Below are 21249 nucleotides of genomic sequence, written 5' to 3' on the forward strand. Positions count from 1 at the left end.
TTTTAGACCTCTGGTTTCCAAAAGTATAGGAAGATAAATTTGTATTGTTTTATGGCATTAAGTGTGTGGTAATTTGTTACAGCAGCAGTAGGAAACTAGTACCTCTTCTTTGCCACTCAGTTCCACATAAATCTCCCTCTTTTCTTCATTCTAAGTTTGAAGACAAAACACAGCATTCAAAACTCCAGTCTATTTCTTCATAGAAGTGTAAGCCCCTTAGGGAATGGACTTCCCCTACGCTTACTAAATTTCTCAGAGGGAAGAATGTCTAATTTGGGGCCAGTTAGATGAAAGAGTTTGCAGATACTTGTCAAAAGGAAGTAATCATTCAGTTCAAGACTCGGTTATACCAAATAATGGACATACCCTTTGATCTCACAATGATAGCATGTCACTAAAATAACAGATAGTTGTATGCCAATGTTCACTTTAGTATTAGTCACAATAGTCAAATGGTGTAAACCCAAAATCTCCATCTCCCTCTCCATCAATGGATGAACGGAGAAACAAAATGTGTTGTATATATATTCAAAGGAATATTATTCAGTCTTAAAAGGAAAAGGAATTCTGACACATGCTTCAACATGGATGGACTTGAAGGACAAGTACTCAAGGCTGGTGTTGAAAAGAATCTGTCACTGTGGGCTTGTCTGTCCTCAACATAGCAGTGAGGTTTCCCTTATGCTCACCAAAGAACAAAGTGCTTCCTTTAACATCAACAAATATTTATTGAGTTTCTGTTCTGACACTGGGGGGATAGCACTGATAGATATATCTTAGAGCCACATGGGGGAGACAGTCATTACACATAAATTGAAGTTACAATGTAACTTGTATCAAGGAGGTCAGATGAGGAAATGACACTCAGAGTAAGAATGAGTGACTTGTATTCTTAATAACTACCATTCTGACTGGAGTGAAATAGCATCTCAGTGTCATTTTAATTTGCATTTCTCTAATGGCTAGAGATGTTGAACATTTTTCATATATTTGTTGTTCATTTGTATTTCTTCTTTTGAGAAGGGTCTATTTATTTCCTTTGCCCATTTGTTAATTGGGTTATTTTGTGTGTGTGTGTTAAGCTTTTTTTTTTTTTGTACCAGGGATTAAGCCCAGGAGTATTTAACCACTGAGCCACATTGCCATCCCTTTTTATATCTTATTTAAAGACAGGGTCTCGCTAAGTTGCTTAGAGCCTTACTATGTTTCTAAAGCTGGTTTTCAACTCACAATCCTCCTGCCTCAGCCTTCTGAGCCGCTGGGATCACAGGCATGTGCTACTGCACCCAGCTGGTGTTAAGTTTTTTATGATCTTTGTATAAATCCCGGAAACTAATGTCCTATCTGAGGTGCAGTTGGCAAAGATTTTCTCCTATTGTATAGGCTCTCTCTTCATGTTATTTTGATTGTTTCTTTTGCTGTGGAGAAACTTTTTAGTTTGAAGCCATCCCATTTATTGATTTTTCATTTTATTTCTTTTGCTTTAAGGGTCTTGTTCAGTGAGGATGTGGAGTAAGGGAAACACTTATACTGCTGGTGGGACTGCAAATTGGTGCAACCCCTCTGGAGAGCAGTATGGAGATTCCTTGAAAAACTAGGAATAAAACCACCATTTGACCCAGTTATCCTATTCCTTGGCATATATCCAAAAGATTTAAATCAGCATACTACAATGACACAGCCACATCAATGTTTATAGCAGCACAATTCATAAGAGCTAAACTATGGGACCAATCTAGATGCCCATAAACAGATGATGGATAAAGAAATTGTGTTATAGAAACACAATGGAATACGTGCCATAAAGATGAAGACCTTATGACATTTGCTAGTAAATGAATGGATCTGGAGAATATCATGCTAAGTGAAATAAGCCAATCCCCCTCCAAAAAAAGGTTGAATGTTTTCACTGATACCTGAAAGCTAACCCACAATAAAGTGGGGATGGGAAGAAGAGAAGTTCAGTAGATTAGACAAAGGGGAACAAAAGGAAGGGAAGGCGGGTAGGATTAGAAAAGATAGTAGAATAAATCTAACATAATTTTCCTATGAAATTACCTAAATGAACCCCACCAAAACAGAATAAGATATATCCTATGCTTGTATAATTTTATCAAGATGGATTCCTCTCCAGGCATGGTGGCATACACCTGTAATTCCAGTGGCTCCGGAAGCTGAGGCAGGAAGATCATGAGTTCAAACAAAGCCAGCCTCAGCAAAAATGAGACATTAAGCAACTCAGTGAGACTTTGTCTCTAAATAAAATACAAAATAGGGCTGGGAATGTGGCTTAGTGGTTGAGTGCCCCTGAGTTCAATCCCCAGTACCGCCCCCCCCATGGATTCTACTGTTACATATAACTAAGAAAAAAAATAATAAAATAAAATTTAAAAAAATAACAAGTGATGGTTAATGACAAAATGAGGGTGGAGGTGAGAAGGGAGAGCACCCATTGTCCTAGGAAGAGGGAATGGGAGGCTTTGAGGACCTGAACAACAAGGCCAGAGTAGTGAGTCTAAAGGAACAAAGAGAGCCAGATGATTCTGGCAGGTCTCCTGACAACATCAGGACCTGGGGCCATGTTCACACCTGTGAACTTTCGCCTTGCAGTAAAGAAGAATCACTAGCTCGGTGTTTGTGGGGGAGAGGGGAGACAGCAGGAAGCTGGGATATTGTGATAAGCTTTGTGTTTTGGAAAGAAGGGTCATGAGAGGTGTGGGGAGAACAGTTAGAAAGCTACTGTAGTGGTCTAAGAGAGGGATAGTGGAAGGGGGTAGGAAAGTGCTGGAGGAAATGGAGAGCCTAGGCAGAGTCAGACAAGATGAATTGTGTGATGCATGAGATGAGGAGGGGTCATAAATAAAAAGCTGGAAGGAGGAGACCTTCAAACTCACCAAACAGAGTCCTAAGATGTCACATCCCTGGGGGCACCACTCACTTTACAGTCAATGGGAATGGTGCTCCTGGAGCTGTGCATAGGCAATACCTTGTTTGGCAAGAGCGGCACCCTGACAAGAAGCACCTCTCCTGGCCTGAACCCAATTTCCTCTTACTTGTCATTTTCCTTGAGGTATACCTGACAGCTGTGATCAATGACCAGCATGCCTGACCCAAGTGGAGTCCAGCATCTCATGTTCAGCTATTCACGTTGGAATCCACTGAAATTGTGTACTGAACCTGGGCCTGCAGAAGGGTACACGCAAAAGGACAGTAGGGAGGCAAAGGTCTCCATAGGCACATGACTAAAGATGGAGACATGTCGTGTGGCTGTTTTCTCTCTCAGCATTCATCACTGTTATCAATGCTTGTGTAGCCCAGTGTCCAAGGTCTTCTGGTTGTGTGGTCCCCAGACAGGACAGCTTTGAATGCTGGGACCTATCCTATTAGAAGCTGCTGGAAACCCAAGATTGGCTCACCATTTTCAGTTTAAGAGGTCAGGAGCTCAAGAACAAAGAGCTTTCCAGACCTCCCCTAGGAACTAAAAGCAGTTGGATTATGCCATGACCCCACTGCACAATAACATGGCCACAACTCTACATGGACTTCCAGTTGAATACCAGAAACATTTCACCCACTAGCTAGCAACAGGCAAGGGCATTCACACCTATTTATGTGAGACCCAGAGACAACAGCGAAATAGAACACTGGATGGAATCCATGGAGCCTCACCTGCCATTTTGCCTGCCACCTTCTTACCCATGTGGACAGATAAATAGTGATTCTGTCCAAACCCTTGGCCCACCAATAAATCAGTTCCCCCAGGGAAGGGCAAAAGAAGACAAGTGCTGACTTCACACAAAGGATGGACCCTGCTGACTCCTGAATCCAAGCAGATCACCTGTTGCCATTTGAGGTCACATGTATGTCACTTCTGCTGTAGGATCATGTTAGCTGGTCTGCCCATTGCTTTACGGTTAAGATTCTATTGATGGCTACAGGCATGTCATGCTCAAACTATTCAGTAGAAAGGTTGCCCCTCTGGCCCTGAACCCTCTATATTCATTTCCCAAGGTTTCTGACAAATTAGCACAAAATGGGTGAATTAAAACAATAGAAATTAATTTTCTTACAGTTCTCGAGGCTATAAGTCTGAAATAATGGTTTCAGTAGGGTTATGCTTCACGTAAAAGCTCTAGAGATGAAAACTTCATTCTTTCAGCTTCTGGAGGCCCCAGACATTCTTGGATTGTGGCCAGGATAGCTATGATCTCTGTCTCCACCTTCACTTTCTCTGTGTATGTCTCTTTGTGTTCTCTCCTTTTCTGATCAGGACATCAATCATTGATTTGGGGACCAGTCTTATCCAGTATGACTCCATCTTAACAAATTGTATTAGCAAATACCCTGTTTCCAAAATAAGACCCTGGTATAAGGTTCTAGGTGCCTACAAATTTGGAGAGGGACTCTAGTTGACTCAGTATACCATCTAACTACCGTTTTGAAACTTCCTTCACTCTCCCTTTCAACAGTGGAGGACACATTGGTCCCTTGAAATAGGGTAGAATTATTAAAAACCAGAGATGTGATGGAGTTGCAGGGAAATCTTCACTCTCCACCCCACTTCATTCCATATATGATATATCCGATGGGTTTTGATGAGAAAACCTGGGGTGCCAGGGGAACATGAAAGACAGGCACTGATCACAGACTTGAATGTTGACCAAAGTTTCAAACATCTAAGGTGAGACCTAAAGAATAAGTAGGAAATAGTTAGATGAAGCTCTAGAAAGAAAGAAATTGGGAAGGAGTGTTCCAGACAAACAGGAGACATGCACAAAGGTCCAGAAGTGAAAGAAAATATGATTCATTGAAGCAGCAAAAGGAAATTCACATTGGCTAGGCTATGAAGTGGTTCTGAAAGCTGGAAGACTGCAGTTGGAGCCCCAATCTTTGATCTTTTGAAGTCATGCAGAATAATCCTAGTTCTTCAACTTGGGTGTCCTGTCTCTAAAGGAAGGTATCTTGCTGTCCCTAAATCTTCCTTTTCCCAGGTTAACCATAGTGAATTCCTCCCAAAACTTTTCACATGCATTGGATTCTCATCTCCTTTACTATCAGGATTGAAGTCTTACAAAGCCACCTCAGCCTGTCTAAATCTCTTGAAGTAGAACTCCCAAAATGGAAGAAAAACTCCAGGTCATTAACATAGGGTTGACACTTCAGCCCCCCAAAATGGTTGACATTCATAGACAGCACTTTTATTACCTAGATACAGATATAGAATTGAGCTAGTTTTTTGTTTAGACAAAAATTGCTAACTGGCTTTCTATCTACTATCATGTTCTTAGTGATATAAACCTTACCCCCAACCCCCACCTAGTTTTAGCTGAGCAGATGGCTACCCAGCTAGGAACTATCATCTTTGCCTGTTGTATAGCTGAGCATGACCATGAAACAAGTTCTGCTCCATAGAATCTTCTTAACAAAATCACTTACTCTTGCCTTCCTCCCTTCCCCGTGTTATTGGCTGGAAGTAGTGACTATAGTAGCAGCCTTGCACCCAGAGATGGAAGATCTCTGTTGAGGACAGCAGAGCGGTTCAGCTCACCCAGGTTTCTGCATGACTTCTTGGAGTAGGGACTATCAGATGAGATAGAAAGAAACTTCTGCAACCCTTGAGCCATTGTAACCAATGCAAGAGTCAGCCCCATGTGATTCCTACTGACATAGAAGCATTTTGTACATATGTAGACTTGGGTGTTCATCTACTCCTACATCCTTTCAGTAAAAAATGTTGGATCAACTACTAGGTGCCGGACACCACGTGTTCTGAACCTTATGCATATAAGGTATCAATATTTTTTCTGGCATTAGCAATCTATTGTTCTTTGTCTATAATATTTATTGTGACTACCAGGACACTCTGATTCAACATCAGTGTTTTTCAGCTCCTTGTTAATTCTTACACATTGAGTGGCTACTCTGTGACAACTGCTTTATTTAATCTACTCTCCTACAATCTTCAAAGTAACCTTATGAGATAGGTATCATTATTTCCATTTTACAACATAAAAAATAAGTCTTAACATTTTTTTGCTTTAATTTGCTTAAGAATCTGAAATTAATCTAATATTAAAGGACAGGAAGAGATTTCTAGAGTCTTCTGAGCTGTTAAGAAGGACAGAACAAGATCTTGCTTAATGACATTTCCACAGTGCTTTGGGATAGTTTCCCAAATTTGACCCACTAAACCGGTGTCCAGAAAAGAGTTCTGTACACCTAGATTTAACCCAATGAATACTAGGTGAATTTGGCTCTAAGCACTTTTCTTCAAGTGGTGATACTAGCTTTCTTCAGAACATAGAGAAAGGCTGATCTAGACATAACTTGAAGCAGCCAGATGACAACTATCCTGTTTCACCTATTTGATTCCCCATAATCTCCAAGTGATGATTGGTGATATCCTCCAGAGACAAATTATATATTACTATAAAACTGCAAAAATATGCTTTGTAAGAAGGAAACCCATTTTGCTTTGTGAATTTCTTGGATTCCTCAAATTCTACCTTGAATACTGCCACTATGTCTGCTCTGATAGCCTTTTCGGGGAGAGGAAAGGACAGGGTTCTTGTTAGAGGCTTAAGCATTTTGAAGAAAAGTGACCCCTTCATGAGGCAGACAATATACTAGTTTCATAATTCAGGGGATCCAAATATGAATCTCAAGACAATCAGTTATAGGAAGTGTGATAGGCAAAAAAAAAAGTGTGATCTCATGCAAATTCATTCAACTTTGAGAAATGAGAACTGATTCTTCCACAGATGAAGAAACTGAGTCCAGGGACAATGAAAGACCATCTGGACAGTGGACATAGCAGGCAGGTTCTAAATCTGTTCCTCAATCTTTCTGGATATATCATTCAGACCTTATACAAAAAAAAAAAAATGAAAGCAACAAACTCCTTGAAACAAGCAACAGTAAAAATCAGCAGCTCTGACATATGTGGGTGGACAGAAAAAGTGGTGTTGTCAAGGAGTTGGTTGCTGGAGAGGCTGGTAGGCTGCAGAATGCCCTCTGCCCTCTCCATCGTTCCGGAAATTATTGCAGTGCAAATGCATGCTCATTAAACAGCAGGTCCACTCTAGAGTGGACTTTTCTGGCCCTGTTGCAATGCCAGGGACCTTGTTTCAGTGTTGTCATAGGGAAGTTATTGTTGTCCTGCTGGCAACAGGTTACCTAGGTGAACACCAAACAGTCAGCTGCAGCCCAGGGAGCAAGAGGTCTCTTCAGCCACCAGTCCCACACTGCCTTGCCTTCCCTCTCCTTTCACTCTCAGTCTTCAATCCACACCACTGATTTTAGGAGAGGCAGCATTCATTCTTATGAACAAAGACACTAAGGCCACTTGCAAGGGGTCATATCGCCGATTATCAGTGACAAGTTCTGTTTCCTCACATGCTGAAGTTTGAACATTAGAGAAGCATGTGGAGGCAGGCATATAAAGCAGGGTTTATCTTAAAAAGGGGAAACATAGATTTCTCCTGGGAGGGAGAAGGGGGCCCTAGCTGGTATCCTGGTATCCCAAGAAGTGAGGTGTTCTGCCCTTTTTATTTGACGTAGGCTTCCTTTGTTCTCCTGCCTTCTTCCCCATATCTTTCTCCTTCCTGCCTACATGACTAGGCCTAGGAAATGCTCAGTGGGCTGGCCAAAAGGTAGGAAACAGGTGGACTGAAGGGGGAAGGCAGGATGGTGCAGCCCAGGACACATTAATTAACAGCCTTATAACTCCCTATAGGGAGGGGCAATTCCTGGGACACGTTATCTTAGCAACAGGTTGGAGCAGGAGCAGGTTCTTGATAAGGGTGAAGGAAGGGCTCTGAAGGAATTAACAATTCAATCCTTCAGAAGACAGTCTCCAACTTCCTGGACTCATTTCAAAATTGGCCTCCTTGTTCTGACCTGACTCAATTTACCTATCTATACTGACTGCCTGTCTAATTCCAACTTCATCCCCCCCTCTAATTTTAGGAACTTGTCACTGGTATAAGGAAAAAGGGTTACAACCTCTCTGGCTGCTTTGGAGCTGAGAGGGGGGCAATGTGAGGTGGGGCAAGCAGTTTTGGAGTTCCCTTTTAGAAGTCAGATCAGATTGAAGTCTGGTCAGGGAAGAACAGGTTGTAAAGTCATCTGGGGATGGGTGCTTCTATGAGAGAGATACAAAAAAACATGAGTACTCAATAAATATTCCAGCCTCTGGAACATATCAATGTATACCATGAAGATAATAGATGTTCTCTCACCAGAAGGTATAAGAGCTGAGAAGTTGTCCCTCATAATAAGATTGAAGAGGACATGACTTTTATGCAGAGTAGAGGGATGGCCATGGCTCTTTCCTACTTCTGACCTTCAAAAGCATGGCCAGCCACAGCCAAGTCATGTTCACTACCTTTGATGAACAAATAAAATGAGAGCAGTTCTCAGAAGAGAAACACTTCATTCTTTCTACCTTTTTTTTTTTTTAAAGAAGCTGGCATCTTAGTGCCATAATGGAAACAAGTTAGAAGCCTAATAAATATACCTCTAGTGATAATCTAAGTCTCCCCCAACAAAGCCCTAAGCCCATTAACCTGTGAAAGTGATTGACTGCAAAACCAAATGGTTCCATTAAAGCAAATCCTCAGTTGTTCATAGGATTGTCAGAATTAGCAAATAAAAACACCTGGCATGATATTAAACAAAAAGTTTTTGTTCATATTACAAGAAATGTCACATCTGTTTCATGTTCTTCCCTGTAGAAAAGGCCTTTGAGGTTCTTCTCCACCCACCGGCCCTGGGGATGGTGTCAACTCTGGTCTCTCACCTGCAGCATCCTAGACACCCCAGAGTTATACGTGGACACTTTCAACATTGCTTATGGGTTTAGCTTAAATAAAATATAGGGATCCTTTTGGGCCTGCCTTAAAGGTTTCAATTCTTCCAAGAAATCTCAGAAACCATTGGTCTTCCTGGGTCTCTTGTCCTCTGAGTTGCCCTCAATTCCCTTCCCCACATGAAATAAAGATTTAAGATGACAAGGTGATGCTTCCCTCATCTCAGCCTTGGTGTTTGTATCCAGTTCTGAGAAATTCAAATAGTTGTTGCAGATCTATGACCACCTAAGGTAAAAATCTACCTTTCTTCCTCTTTGGCTCCAGATCCTTTTACACATCTCTGTAGTCAAGTCCGCTGCTGTCCATTATATACTTGATGCTTGTGTGATGCACATTGAAGTTGTTCTCCAAGTCCAAAGTCATCACACCATCCAGGTCATCAATATTCTGGGTGCCAGTTCTGGATTAGGACCCTCAATAGCTTGGTATCATTGCTACTACTCCTGGTACCTGATCTTGTGGGTGTTAATATATACGTTGGGGTGTTTACATTGGCACCATCTCTTGGAATCCTCATGCAAGTTCTTCAAATTAGATGAAATAATTCCCATTTTATGAAAGAGGAAAAAAGACTCAGAAAGATTAAATAACAAAACCAAGATTTAAAAAACCAGAGGTGGCAAAGCTGGGATTTGAGCCCAGATCTATCTGACTCCAAACCTTGCCATTAAACCAAGATACCACTCATGGAAAACATGTGTGAGAGAAAGCTTTTACGATAGTAAATAAATGTGTATGCTAATTGCATTACAGATTGGTTAAAAGGACCTGTAAGGAGAGTCTACAAAATTATCTGTCAATTACACATGAACACTAAGGAAAACACAAAGTTACATGAGAAAAATGTGATGTTAACAAACAATTCCAAAGGGATAAAATATACAAGACAAGCATGCAGAAAATCCCAACATTATTAGAAAATGCTTTAAAATACATGAAAATAAAATGCTACTTTTTACCTCCGAAATTAGGAAAATAAAATACTCAAAGTTGGTAGTATTGTTGGTTTCTAATGCAGAAATTGGTACCAAGAACCTGTAAAAGTTTATGTTATTTAGCCCAAAAATTCCCACTGTGAGATTTAATGCTGAGGAACTAATCAGAAACTTGGAAAAAGATTTATCTACAAAGATATTCATCAATGTGCTATTATAATAAAAACGGAAACAACATAAATGTTTAACAATCAGAAAATGATTGATTAAATGCAACCATATGACTGGGATGTTAAGCAGCTATCACTGAGATGTAATATAATATTAATGACATAGGAAAGGGCTCATAATGCTAACTTGAAAATAAAGATACAAAATTCTGTGAACAATGTGACCATACTTCATATGAGTGTTTCTAGTATTTTCTACAGTGCTGTGTATTTCTATCATAACCAGAAAAATAAATTTAATGTAAAACTACAAGTTCTTACAGGTTTTTTTTTCCCTCCATTCTAAGCTGAATAACTAAACTAGGAAACTAATTGGTGGATCACTCTTGGGCTATCCTGCTGGCTCTTTTTCTACCATATTACAAAGCCAGACAGAAGCAGATTGCTTCATGGTAAACAACAGCAATAGCAGCAAACAGTTTTGCGTGTTCAGTCAATATCAAGTTCTACACTCTATCCTTTATATATATATATATATATCATTTAATCCTCACAAAACCCAATGAGACAATTATTATCCCATTTAAAATAGAGAAAAACTGGGGCACAGATAGATGAAAACACTGATCCAAACTCACAGCTAATGTGTGGACAAACAAACACTAGAACCCAGATAAGACTTTCCTGGGTGTTATCTCCTTGATGTCTGACTGTTACAGTGGGCAAGAAAATTAACTGAATATGTTTATTTGTTTGTTTTTAAATTTAAATACAAAAATCGGATTTATTCACAAAATGGTTTCTTTTCATAGGACTGGAAGGTGTGGTTCTAATCTTATCTCTTCTCCTAACTACCTGAGTAACCTTTAAATCACATCTGCTAGAGATTCTGTTACTGCTATGTATTGGAGGCATGGGACCAGATCAGTTTTCCCCCAAGTTTAGCTTGGTAAAACACAGCTTTTCAGGTCTTTTCCCGGTTCTATTGAATGGGACTTTATGGGATTGAATCAAAAACACATTTTTTTTTTTGATGGAGAAGGCTTGACTTTCTGAAGCCAAAGCAGAGGTAAAATCTGAAAAATACACACACACACACACACACACACACACACACATATATCCTTCTTGTTTAAAAAAAGAAAAACCCTAACAGAAACAACAAACTCCCTAAGTCATTTTTATTCAGGTTAGGAGTCTCTGAACTGGCATTTGGTAACAGCATACTGGACAGCTAATGAGGTATTGCTGATATCTGCCACTCAGTGGTGGTATAGCAGGACTCCAAACTTAAGGTCAAGACGTGACTATCGCTGGATAGTCAAGTTTGGGCATAACAGTAAGATATTAGAGATGGACCCATTAGGAATCAGGTCTGCATGACATTTGGGGCAAAACTCAAGAAGAAAGAGGAACTGGGGGAAAGTAGTATGAGAACTGGTGATTGGTCCCTACATCCAGCTCCAGGGAGCAAGGTATCAACTCCAGAGCAAAAAGAGCTACCAACCAAAGGAACCAAAGGATTGCTTCACATTATGTCGCCCACAGAGCTTTAAAAAACACAGATCACTGTTACCTAGGTCCCAACCCCAGCGATCCTTACTTAATTGGTTTGGGATTTTGCCTGAGCCATAGGATTTTTAAAATCTCCCCACGTGATTCCATTCTGAAGCTAAGGTTGAGATCCTGTATTAGCACACAGGGACACAAAGCCCTCAAAACAAGAAGGCTTTATGTGTTATAGGCATACCCTCAAAACTGTTGAAAATCGGTATTTCAAGGACCCTCCTGGTGAGTTCACAAGGAAAGATAATCAAGTTTAAAACAGTTGAGACTCTCAGTACAAAACTTCCTAAATATGTTTTGGGGATAAACTCAACTACATCAGTCATGATTTAGCAGCTTGGCTTAGCTATTGGGTGGCTTAGAAAGAATTCAGTCTCCAGGTGTGTGAGTCACATGAAACCCGTCCTCTCTGACTAGATTTTTCTTATTCACTGAAGTGAGTGAATTGATCTGTTGTTTTGTCACTGCGTAGCTAAAGCCAGTGGGAGGGTGCCAGTTATCATTTAGAGAAAAGGTATCAATTTGAAGTACCAAAGACAGCGGATGAATTGTGTTCGTGAAGTAGATGTTTCACTCTACTTTTTAATTTGCTTCTGTTTGAGTTAACTGAGAGTTTCGTCTTTATTTTTAAAGAATGACATTTATACAGCCGCTCAAATTGCCAATCTGTTACATAAACAGCCTTGTTTTCCAGAAGGCTAGCGCCGCCTAGAGGCCAACTATGTGCAGCATTTTGGATTTCTATCAGTAAAGAGCTTCTTGGATTGTTGTTTTTGGCTGCCTGTGATTTACCTCAGTCATGACCAGTTAGGGTCTGATGAAGCAAACTGGATTTTTCATATAGCAAAATTTCCTAAGCAAGGTCCGGGATACCACAGAAGCATTTCAGAGCCAGACAGCAATGTGATGATGGGACCGGGGAAGCCTAGAACAAAAGAAACTTCTCCCTGGCATCAAAAACTGCCCTTTGGGGCCAGATGGGAAGAAAAGTTTGAACAGTTACTGTGCACACTTGATTGGGTTTACCACCCCCACACTGATGGAATAGCCCTGATCTTTGGAAGCTGAAGCAGGGCTGAAGTCTGAAGGCCTTCCAAGTTTGTCTCATAAGCCTTGAGACAACAGCCCCTAAAGCAACATTTTTCAGAGTTTGGTTTGTACACCACTTACAAAAGCAGTACTGTAGGTGCCTGTTTAAAATGCTGTTCCCTGGCACCCATCCCACATCCAGAGAACCATAATCTGTTGGTGTGGGGCTCAGAAAACTGGTGTTAAGTTCTCCCCAGGGCCTGTGAAGAGCTGTCTGAAGTGTTTGGGTGGCCCTGAATAAAGGGTGTGTTGGCCTCTTCTTTTGTAGTGCACAACTTTCCTTGGAGGAAGAGGGCCAATGTGCAAGGTAGGCCTCAGGGCTTTACTTGTCATATGCCACATACACCCCAAGGCTGACCTCTCGGCTAACAGCCTTGGACTAGGCACCTCTCATCCAGGGCTGTATCCTGGGAGCCTTTCCCCACTGTCTTCATTAAAATTGACTGGGCCGAGCCCCTTGACTCAAAGTGTCAACCAGCTAATCAGATCCACTAATCCTTGCTAATTGATTAGTGCTAATTAGCAAAGTCTAATCTCCTGGTTCTCAGCCTTCAGTGCACATCAGAAGCCCCTAGAGGGCTTGTTAAGACAGGTTTCTGGGCCACACCTTCAGTGATTCTGATTCAGTAGGTCTAGAGTAAGGCCCAAGAATACGCATTTTTACAAATTCCAGGAAGATGATGGTGATACTGCTGATCCATAACACTGCTTCTCAAACTTTGTTATATGTTAGAGGGCTTTAAAAAATCTGATGAGCAGGCCACAGGGCATCTCAATTCAATTAGAATATTTAGGGGTAGAACCAAGCTTTCAGTACTTTCTAAATTATCACAGGTGATTCCAATGTGCAGCCAAGTTTGAGAATTATTGGTCTAGGGCTGTGATTCTTAAAACTGTATAAGGACCTGTGGGTTTTGATAGGATGCAGATTCCTGAGCTTCCACCCAGACAGAAGGGCAACAGTGAGACTTGGTCATTTGGGATTTTTGCCAAGTCCCTTGGATGATGATGATGATGATACTAACCAAAGCTTACAAACTTTAGGGGCATGTTACAATCCCCTGGAGAGTTCTTTAAACACCAATCCCTGCCCATGCAGAGATTCTGATTCAGTCGGCCCAGGTTGTGGTCTTTGCACCTGCAATTTTGTAAGCTACCTAGTTAATATTTTAATATGCACCCATTGGTTTACACATCAATATTGCTATGATTTGAATAAGTGCCCCACAAGGGCCCAGGTTTTAAAGACTTGGTCCACAGCCTGTGGAGCTATTAGGAGATGGTGCCTTTGGGGAACCCTTCTGATCATCCCTTGAAGGGGATGTTGGGACCCAGACCCTTCCTTTTCCTCTTCATCACTCTCAGTCGTGAGGCCAACAGGCTTCTTCCACCATGTGCTTCTGTCACATTGTTCTGCCTTGCCACAGGAACAAAAGTAATGAGGCCAACCAATCATGGACTAAGACTCCAAAACCATGAGCCAAAACAGAACTTTTCTTTTCATGAGTTGATTATTACAGGTATTTGTGACAGTAACAAAAACCTGACAAACACAAGTATCACCCTTGGAACTTGTAAACTACACAGGTACCCACTCCCTGCCTTGGGGCTAGTGAGTCAAAATGTCCAGGACTGAGATCAGGGTATGTATTTTTTTTTTTTTTTTTAAAGAGAGAGTGAGAGAGAGGTAGAGAGAGAGAGATTTTTTTTAATGTTTATTTTTTAGTATTTGGCGGACACAACATCTTTGTTTGTATGTGGTGCTGAGGATCAAACCTGGGCCGCACGCATGCCAGGCGAGCACGCTACCGCTTGAGCCACATCCCCAGCCCAGGGTGTGTATTTTTAAGAAGCCTCATAGGATATCCTGAGGCACAGGCATATTTGAAAATCAATGGTTGTTTTTTAACCATGGACTTCTGAGAGAATACTTGAAAACTACTGTCTCAGACCACTGCTATTCTCACCATTTCTCCTAAAAACTTCTTAAGCACCTAGTATATGCCTGCTGCTTTATACATATGTGTATATGTATGTATAGACGCGGATATATGTATATGTATGTATATATACATATATGTGTGTGTGTATATATGTGAAAACACACACACACACACGTAATCTCTTGTCCTTACAGTAACTTACTTGGCAGGACTATATTACTTGGGGAGAAAGACAAGAACAATGGCCTAAATGTTTGTATCCTCACAAAATTCACCTGTAGAAACCTAATCCCTAATGTGAGGGTGTTTAACAACAGGGATCTTTGGGAGGTTATGAGGTATGAGGGCTCTGCCCTTTAAAAAAAAAGACCTATAAAAAACCCTCAGCCCTTTCCCCATGTAAGAACATAGTAAGGTACCTTCTAGTGAACCAGAAATTTGCTCTTACCAGACACCACATCTGCCCATGCCTTAATTTTGGACTTTCCATCCTCTAAAATGGTGAGAGATAGTGCTTTGTGGTTTATAAGCTACCCAGATTATAGAATTTTGTTATAGTGGCCAAATGGACTGACAATAGAAATAATAGCATTTTTTTCCAAATCCTGATACCACCCACCAGCTCCAGTTCTAAGGCAAAACTTTCTGGCATGCTGAACTCCTGGTAAAAATGAAGATGTGAGCCAGGTGGGGTGGTACACACCTATAATCCCAGAGCTCAGGAGGCTGAGGCAGGAGGATTGCAAATTCAAAGCCAGCCTCAGCAAAAGCAAGGTACTAAGCAACTCGGTGAGACCCTGTTTCTAAATAAAATACAAAATAGGGCTGGGGATGTGGCTCAGTGGTTGAGCTCTTCTGAGTTCAATCCCCAGTAGCACACTCACCAAAAAAAAAAAAAAAAAAAAAAAAAAAAGATGTGAATAAGATGGTTCTGGATGAGCTGTTTTCTCATGTCTGTTGTCTTGCATTCTACAGGGAAGAGTCTTTATTGTCCTTTTCTTCCCATTGAGTTACTGGATGAAATACACAACTTGGAAAACTGTATAAAGCTCTTCGTAAAACTACTTCATTTTTATTTCCCATTCACTCTTGGATGTACAAGTTTTCCCTGAGCTGCAGTGGCCTTTGGCTTGCACTGAATAAAGACATCTTCAAACAGTGGCAGCACCATCTATTCACAGAACACAGCATAGTCAGGCCTTGATGACATCTAGATTGCAGCCAGAGAACTAATGGGTGGCATTGGGGATCACTCGTACATCACAGGGTCAAATTAAAAAACTGGAATTCTCTGGGGCTGGGTTGTGGCTCAGCAGTAGAACACTTGCCTAGCATGTGCAAGGTGCTGGGTCTGATCCTCAGCACCACATAAAAACAAAAACAAAAAACTGGAATTCTCCCTAATGTATATAATGCTGAAAGGTTTGTGGCTGCTTTTGTTCAAAAAAAAAAAAAAAAAAAAAAGAGAGAGAGAGCATGCCTATTTGCCTACTTTTCTAGAATAGACTTAAGAGCAGACATTTTTATATTAGTATTGACTAAGGTTGAGAGAATTTGTCACAAGTCATCTATTCTCCTAAATAAGGGCAGTTCCTCTACCTCAGCGTGAGATCTCGTTGCCAGAAAGTCTCCCTTCTCTCCTACAATATTGCCTCTTTTTCCTCTCTACAGATTCAATCCCATCACATTTATAGATACTGCAATTTCTTGTCCTACCTTCAACCTCTATCTTTTTCCATCCCCTTTCATCTACCATCTCACTTCTCTGCTCCCCTTTACAACAAAGTTTCTAATTAGAGTTTTCTGTACTCAACCATTTCCATTTCCTCTGTGGTTCCCCATTCTTCCTCCCAACCCCATTACCATTCTACTAAAACTGCTCTTTTCAAGGCCACTGATAATCTTCACTTTGCCAAATCCAGGGGTTAATTCTGAGTTCTAATGCTACTTAATGTGCAAGCAACATTCAACAAAGTTGGTTGCATTTTCTCCTTAAAATACTTTCTTTACTTCTTTTCCTGGAGATTCTGGTTTTCTTTTAACTTCATTGTCAACTCTTCTCTACTCTTCCTGTGACCTCTGAAAGTGGAGTGATCCAGAGCTCAGTTCTTAAGCCTCTTTGTTTCTCTTGTCTTCTCTTTTATACCCACTTATTCCTTTGGTGTTTTCATGCAGTATTTAACCTTAAATACCATCTATGCTAAAAGCTCCCAAATTTCATTTTAAGTCTAAAACTTTCCCATGAACTCTTTATCAAATATCTAATAATGGTCTAGTCCACAGTTTCACTTGGATGATCAAGAAGCATATCAAACCTGACATGTCCGCAGCTGAATTTTCCCATCTAAAATAGTCTCCTTCCGTAACTGTCTCCATTGCAAGAAGTAGCAATTCTGCCCCTCAAGTTTCTCATGCAAAAATTCCATGTATGCTCTCTTCCTCTCAAGTTGCCAAGACCCAGCCATCAACAAACCTTACTGACTCTCCCTTAAAAATATATCCAGAATCCACACTTCTCTCACTGTCTTCACCACTACACTTTGGTTCAAATCTGACTTGTCTCACTTGTATTACAGCGTTAACCCTCTGACTGTCTCCAGATTCCACCCCTTGTCTCCCTACATTCTATTCTCAAGAAAACAGCCAATATGACCTCTTTAGTGTTATGTGATCATTCCTTTATTAAAAAAAATCCAGAAGTTTCTAATTTAGAGTAAGAACCAAGCGCTTACAAGAGTCTATGAAATCTGACTCATACCCCCTCCTTCTACTGGGCCTGCCATTACCTCCCCAACCTCATTTCCTACCTCTGCCCTTCTTTCACTCTGTTCTTGACTGGTTACATAAAACTATTTAAGGCATTTGCTGAGATGCTGCCTTCTCAGTCAGGAGGTCTAAAATGACCCTGGTTAAAATCACAGCCCATTCTAAACTCCACCTCCCTATCCCATCTACCTCCTTATATCACTCCAATAGCATTTTTTTTTTTTTTACCAACTGAAATGTATTTTCCATATTTGTTTATTATCTGGCTCTCCCATTAGAATGCAAGCTCGGTACTCGATATTTTTTTCAGTGCGTCTCATTATTTCTAATACTTACTAACCTCCAGGTTCATGTATTTTATCATTTACCTTTGTTCCTCATTTCCACCTCCTTAAAGACTATAAATGTGGCAGATTGAATATAGGTGTTTTTCTCCATTTCTCCCCAAACTAATTTTCCAAAGTAGAAGTTAACAGATAATCCTTAAAATTTAAAAGTCAAAGTTACATGTAATTTTGAAACATGAAGGTAACCAACAGAAGATAAAGCAAAAAGAGTTGAAAGAGTTTGCCTCTGGGGAGTGAAAATTTAGAGAAAGGAAGGGAGACAGGAGATTATGTGGTTTTTTCCTTGTTGTTTTAAGCATCTGACTGTGAAAGAATATCGCTTTGATAAAAATGAAATTTAAATTCAAAAAGAATATTCAATATTCAAAATGAATGAATAAAATACAGTGGGAGTTTCTAATACCCTCCTTTCAAATCAGTAAGATCCAGGAGGCAAAAAATAAATACAGACATAGAGGAACTGAATATTACAATCAACTTACTTGTTTTAATAGCTAAAGAACTTGACATCTATTGAAGGAAAGACATATTACCAAAATTGATCATGTACTTGGCTGCAAGAAAACCGCAAGAAATATGAAAAGTAGAGATTTTACAAACCTCATTTTCTAATGAGAATCCAATAAGACTAGAAATAAATGATATATAAAGGGAGCTTTGGAAATTTAGAAATTCCTTTACTCTCTTGACGCAGGCTAGCTTTCAACAGCACATTTTCCCTGGGGATACAATACATAAAAAGCTTCGTTTGACAGTCAAAGCTAAGCAATGGCTTTGGTGTTCTAGCCAGTGACTGTCCTGCCCCTGAAGCATTGAAACTCATTGATTAAAAGGACGGGGAGCCATATGGCATCTTGATTTAAGGGGAATAAAAAATACATTAAATAATTCCTAAAATATCATATCCATTATTCATAAGTGTGGCTATTACTTTACATCCAGAGCCACAGGATGTCAATCAACAGACGGAGAGTAGAATTGCCAATCTCAGTTGCACCTCTGTGCCCATCCGTGGTCAGCTCCTCTGGAAGGATTAATAAGCAGAGGGGCAATAAGATTTACTAATGAATGGGATTTCAGGCAATAGCTGAAAAAGTCTGCAAAGTTTTTGGATCAGTAGTTCCCGAAGTAGTATGATTCCAAAGATGCATATTGCCAGGTTCCACTTCAGAATAATTGGATCAGAATACGTAGAGGTGAAGCTTGGGAATCCATTTTTTCAACAGGTTTTAGATGGACTTTGTGTGTTCTTAAATTTGAGAACTACTGATTTAAATAATCCACATCATATCATAAAAATGATAATTTAGTGAGCTAAAACATAAGCTAATTAACTAGATTTAGCTATTTTACTATGTATATTATTTCATGTTGTGTACTATAAATAAACCAATTTTATCTGTCAATTTGACCCTATTTTTAAGCTAATAAAAGAAAACCTTTAAGATAATCATCATTTAAATAGAATAGAAACATGTTTCTTTCTTTCTTACAAGTCCAGAGGTAGGCCATCTGGAGCTAATATGCTATCTTCACAGTAGAGAGTAGCTCTTCACTGAGTTAGTCCCTTTATAAAGTCTTTCTTTAAGCCTAGCACAATGGCACATGCCTAGAATCCTAGTTACTTGGGTGGCTGAGGCAGGAGGATCTCAACATATAGGCCAGCCCGGGCAACTCAGTGAGACCCTGTCTCAAAATAAAAACAATAAAAAGAACTGGGGATATAGGTTGTGATAGAGTGCTTGCCTGGCATGCAGAGGCCCTGGGTTCCCTTCCCAGCACCGTATTAAAAAGTCTTTATTGCTGATAACAGTGCTGCTTCCATGTCATTGACCAAAATTTAGTCAATGTACACACCTACTGTAAGGAGACTAGAAAATGTAACCTTTACCTGGACATATGTAAGTCCTAATGAAATGAAATCAGGGTTTTCTCATAAGGAAGAAGGTGAAGAGGAGTCTGGAGACTCACCTATCTCTGCCCCAGTGTCCCACAATATAATACTGATCATGCAAATATGATAAACATTATGCAGCCATTGAGCCGTGCATTAGAAAGGTCTTATTTGAAAAGGAAAACACCTATAATAAAAATCAAGGAAAAAAGATTTAAAAATACAAATTCAGTATGATTCTGATTTTCACTTTTATAAAACAGAGATGCATAGAAAAGATTGAAATTCTAAAATCTGAAGATTATCAATTGGTTCTGGAGATTTAAATTATGGATGATGCTATAATTTCTTCAAAATTTCTCATGTTTTCTTCAATAAACTTGTATTACATTGTAGTCAAAAAAATTGGGGGGGCATTCTGGGGATTGAACTCAAGGGCATTCAACAACTGAGCCACATCCCCAGCTCTATTTTGTATTTTATTTAGAGACAGGGTCTCACAGAATTTTTTAGCACCTCGCTTTTGCTGATGCTGGCTTTGAACTCTCTTCCTGTCTCAACCTCCTAAGCCAGTGGGATTACAGGTAGGCACCACCATGCCTAGCTATAGTCAGAAAATATTCAATTAGCATTATTTCTAATTGGAAAAAAACGTAAGGGAAGAAAATATCTGTGACACCCAGTGCTAAAATAATATGAGAACACAACTGCCCCTCTTCTAAGCCTTTGTATATTTATTTAATTCATTTATTATTGGTTCCTTTTAGTTATGCGTAACAGTAGAATTCATTTTGATAAAATTGAACAAGAATGGAATATATCATTCTGGTTAGAACCCAATTCTTTTTTAAAATATTTTTATCTTTTAGTTGTAGTTGGACACATAGCTTTATTTTATTTATTTATATGTGGTTCTGAGGATCAAACCCAGGGCCTCGCACGTGCTAGGTGAGCGCTTTCCCACTTAGCCACAACCCCAGCCCCGGAGAACCCAATTCTTATGAATGTGCATGATGGTGGGATTCACTATTGTCTGTTCATTCAAGTACATAAGAAAATTGTTTCAGATTCATTCTATTGTCTTTCCTTTTCCTATACCCTCTTCCTTCCCTTCATTCTCCTTTGTCTAATCTACTGAATATCTATTCTTCCCCTCTTACCCCTTATTGTGGGTTAGCTTCTTCATATCACCAAAAACATTTAACCATTGGTTTTGGGGGACTGGTTTATTTCACTTAGCATGATGGTTTCCAGGTCCAGCCATTTACTTGCAAATATCATTAACTTATTCTTCTTGATGACTGAGTAATACCAGTTTATCCTTCATCTTTCAACTCAAGTCAAGTTTTCTTCATAAGAGCCCCTCTGAAGTTGATGGAAAACACTGGCAATAGGTAATGTTGGATGCACCAGTATGAATATTTGCTAAACTGAAGGCTTTCAATGTTATTTAAATATTTTATGCAATCTTATTTCTCCAGATAGACATGGTTCATAAAGACAAAGCATTTACCTCTTCTTGATACTTTATAAAGTAAGTGCTCCTGTAGTTTCTTACTAAATAATTAATTGGAGTAATTTTATTTGTGCCCTGCTTGTACATTGCATACAATTCTCTCTCACAGGATCTAATTGCTGTTGAGGACTTATATGGATGAATAGAGGAGGA

Source organism: Urocitellus parryii, chromosome 4 (genome assembly GCF_045843805.1).
Source record: "Urocitellus parryii isolate mUroPar1 chromosome 4, mUroPar1.hap1, whole genome shotgun sequence".
Taxonomy (NCBI): Eukaryota; Metazoa; Chordata; class Mammalia; order Rodentia; family Sciuridae; genus Urocitellus; species Urocitellus parryii.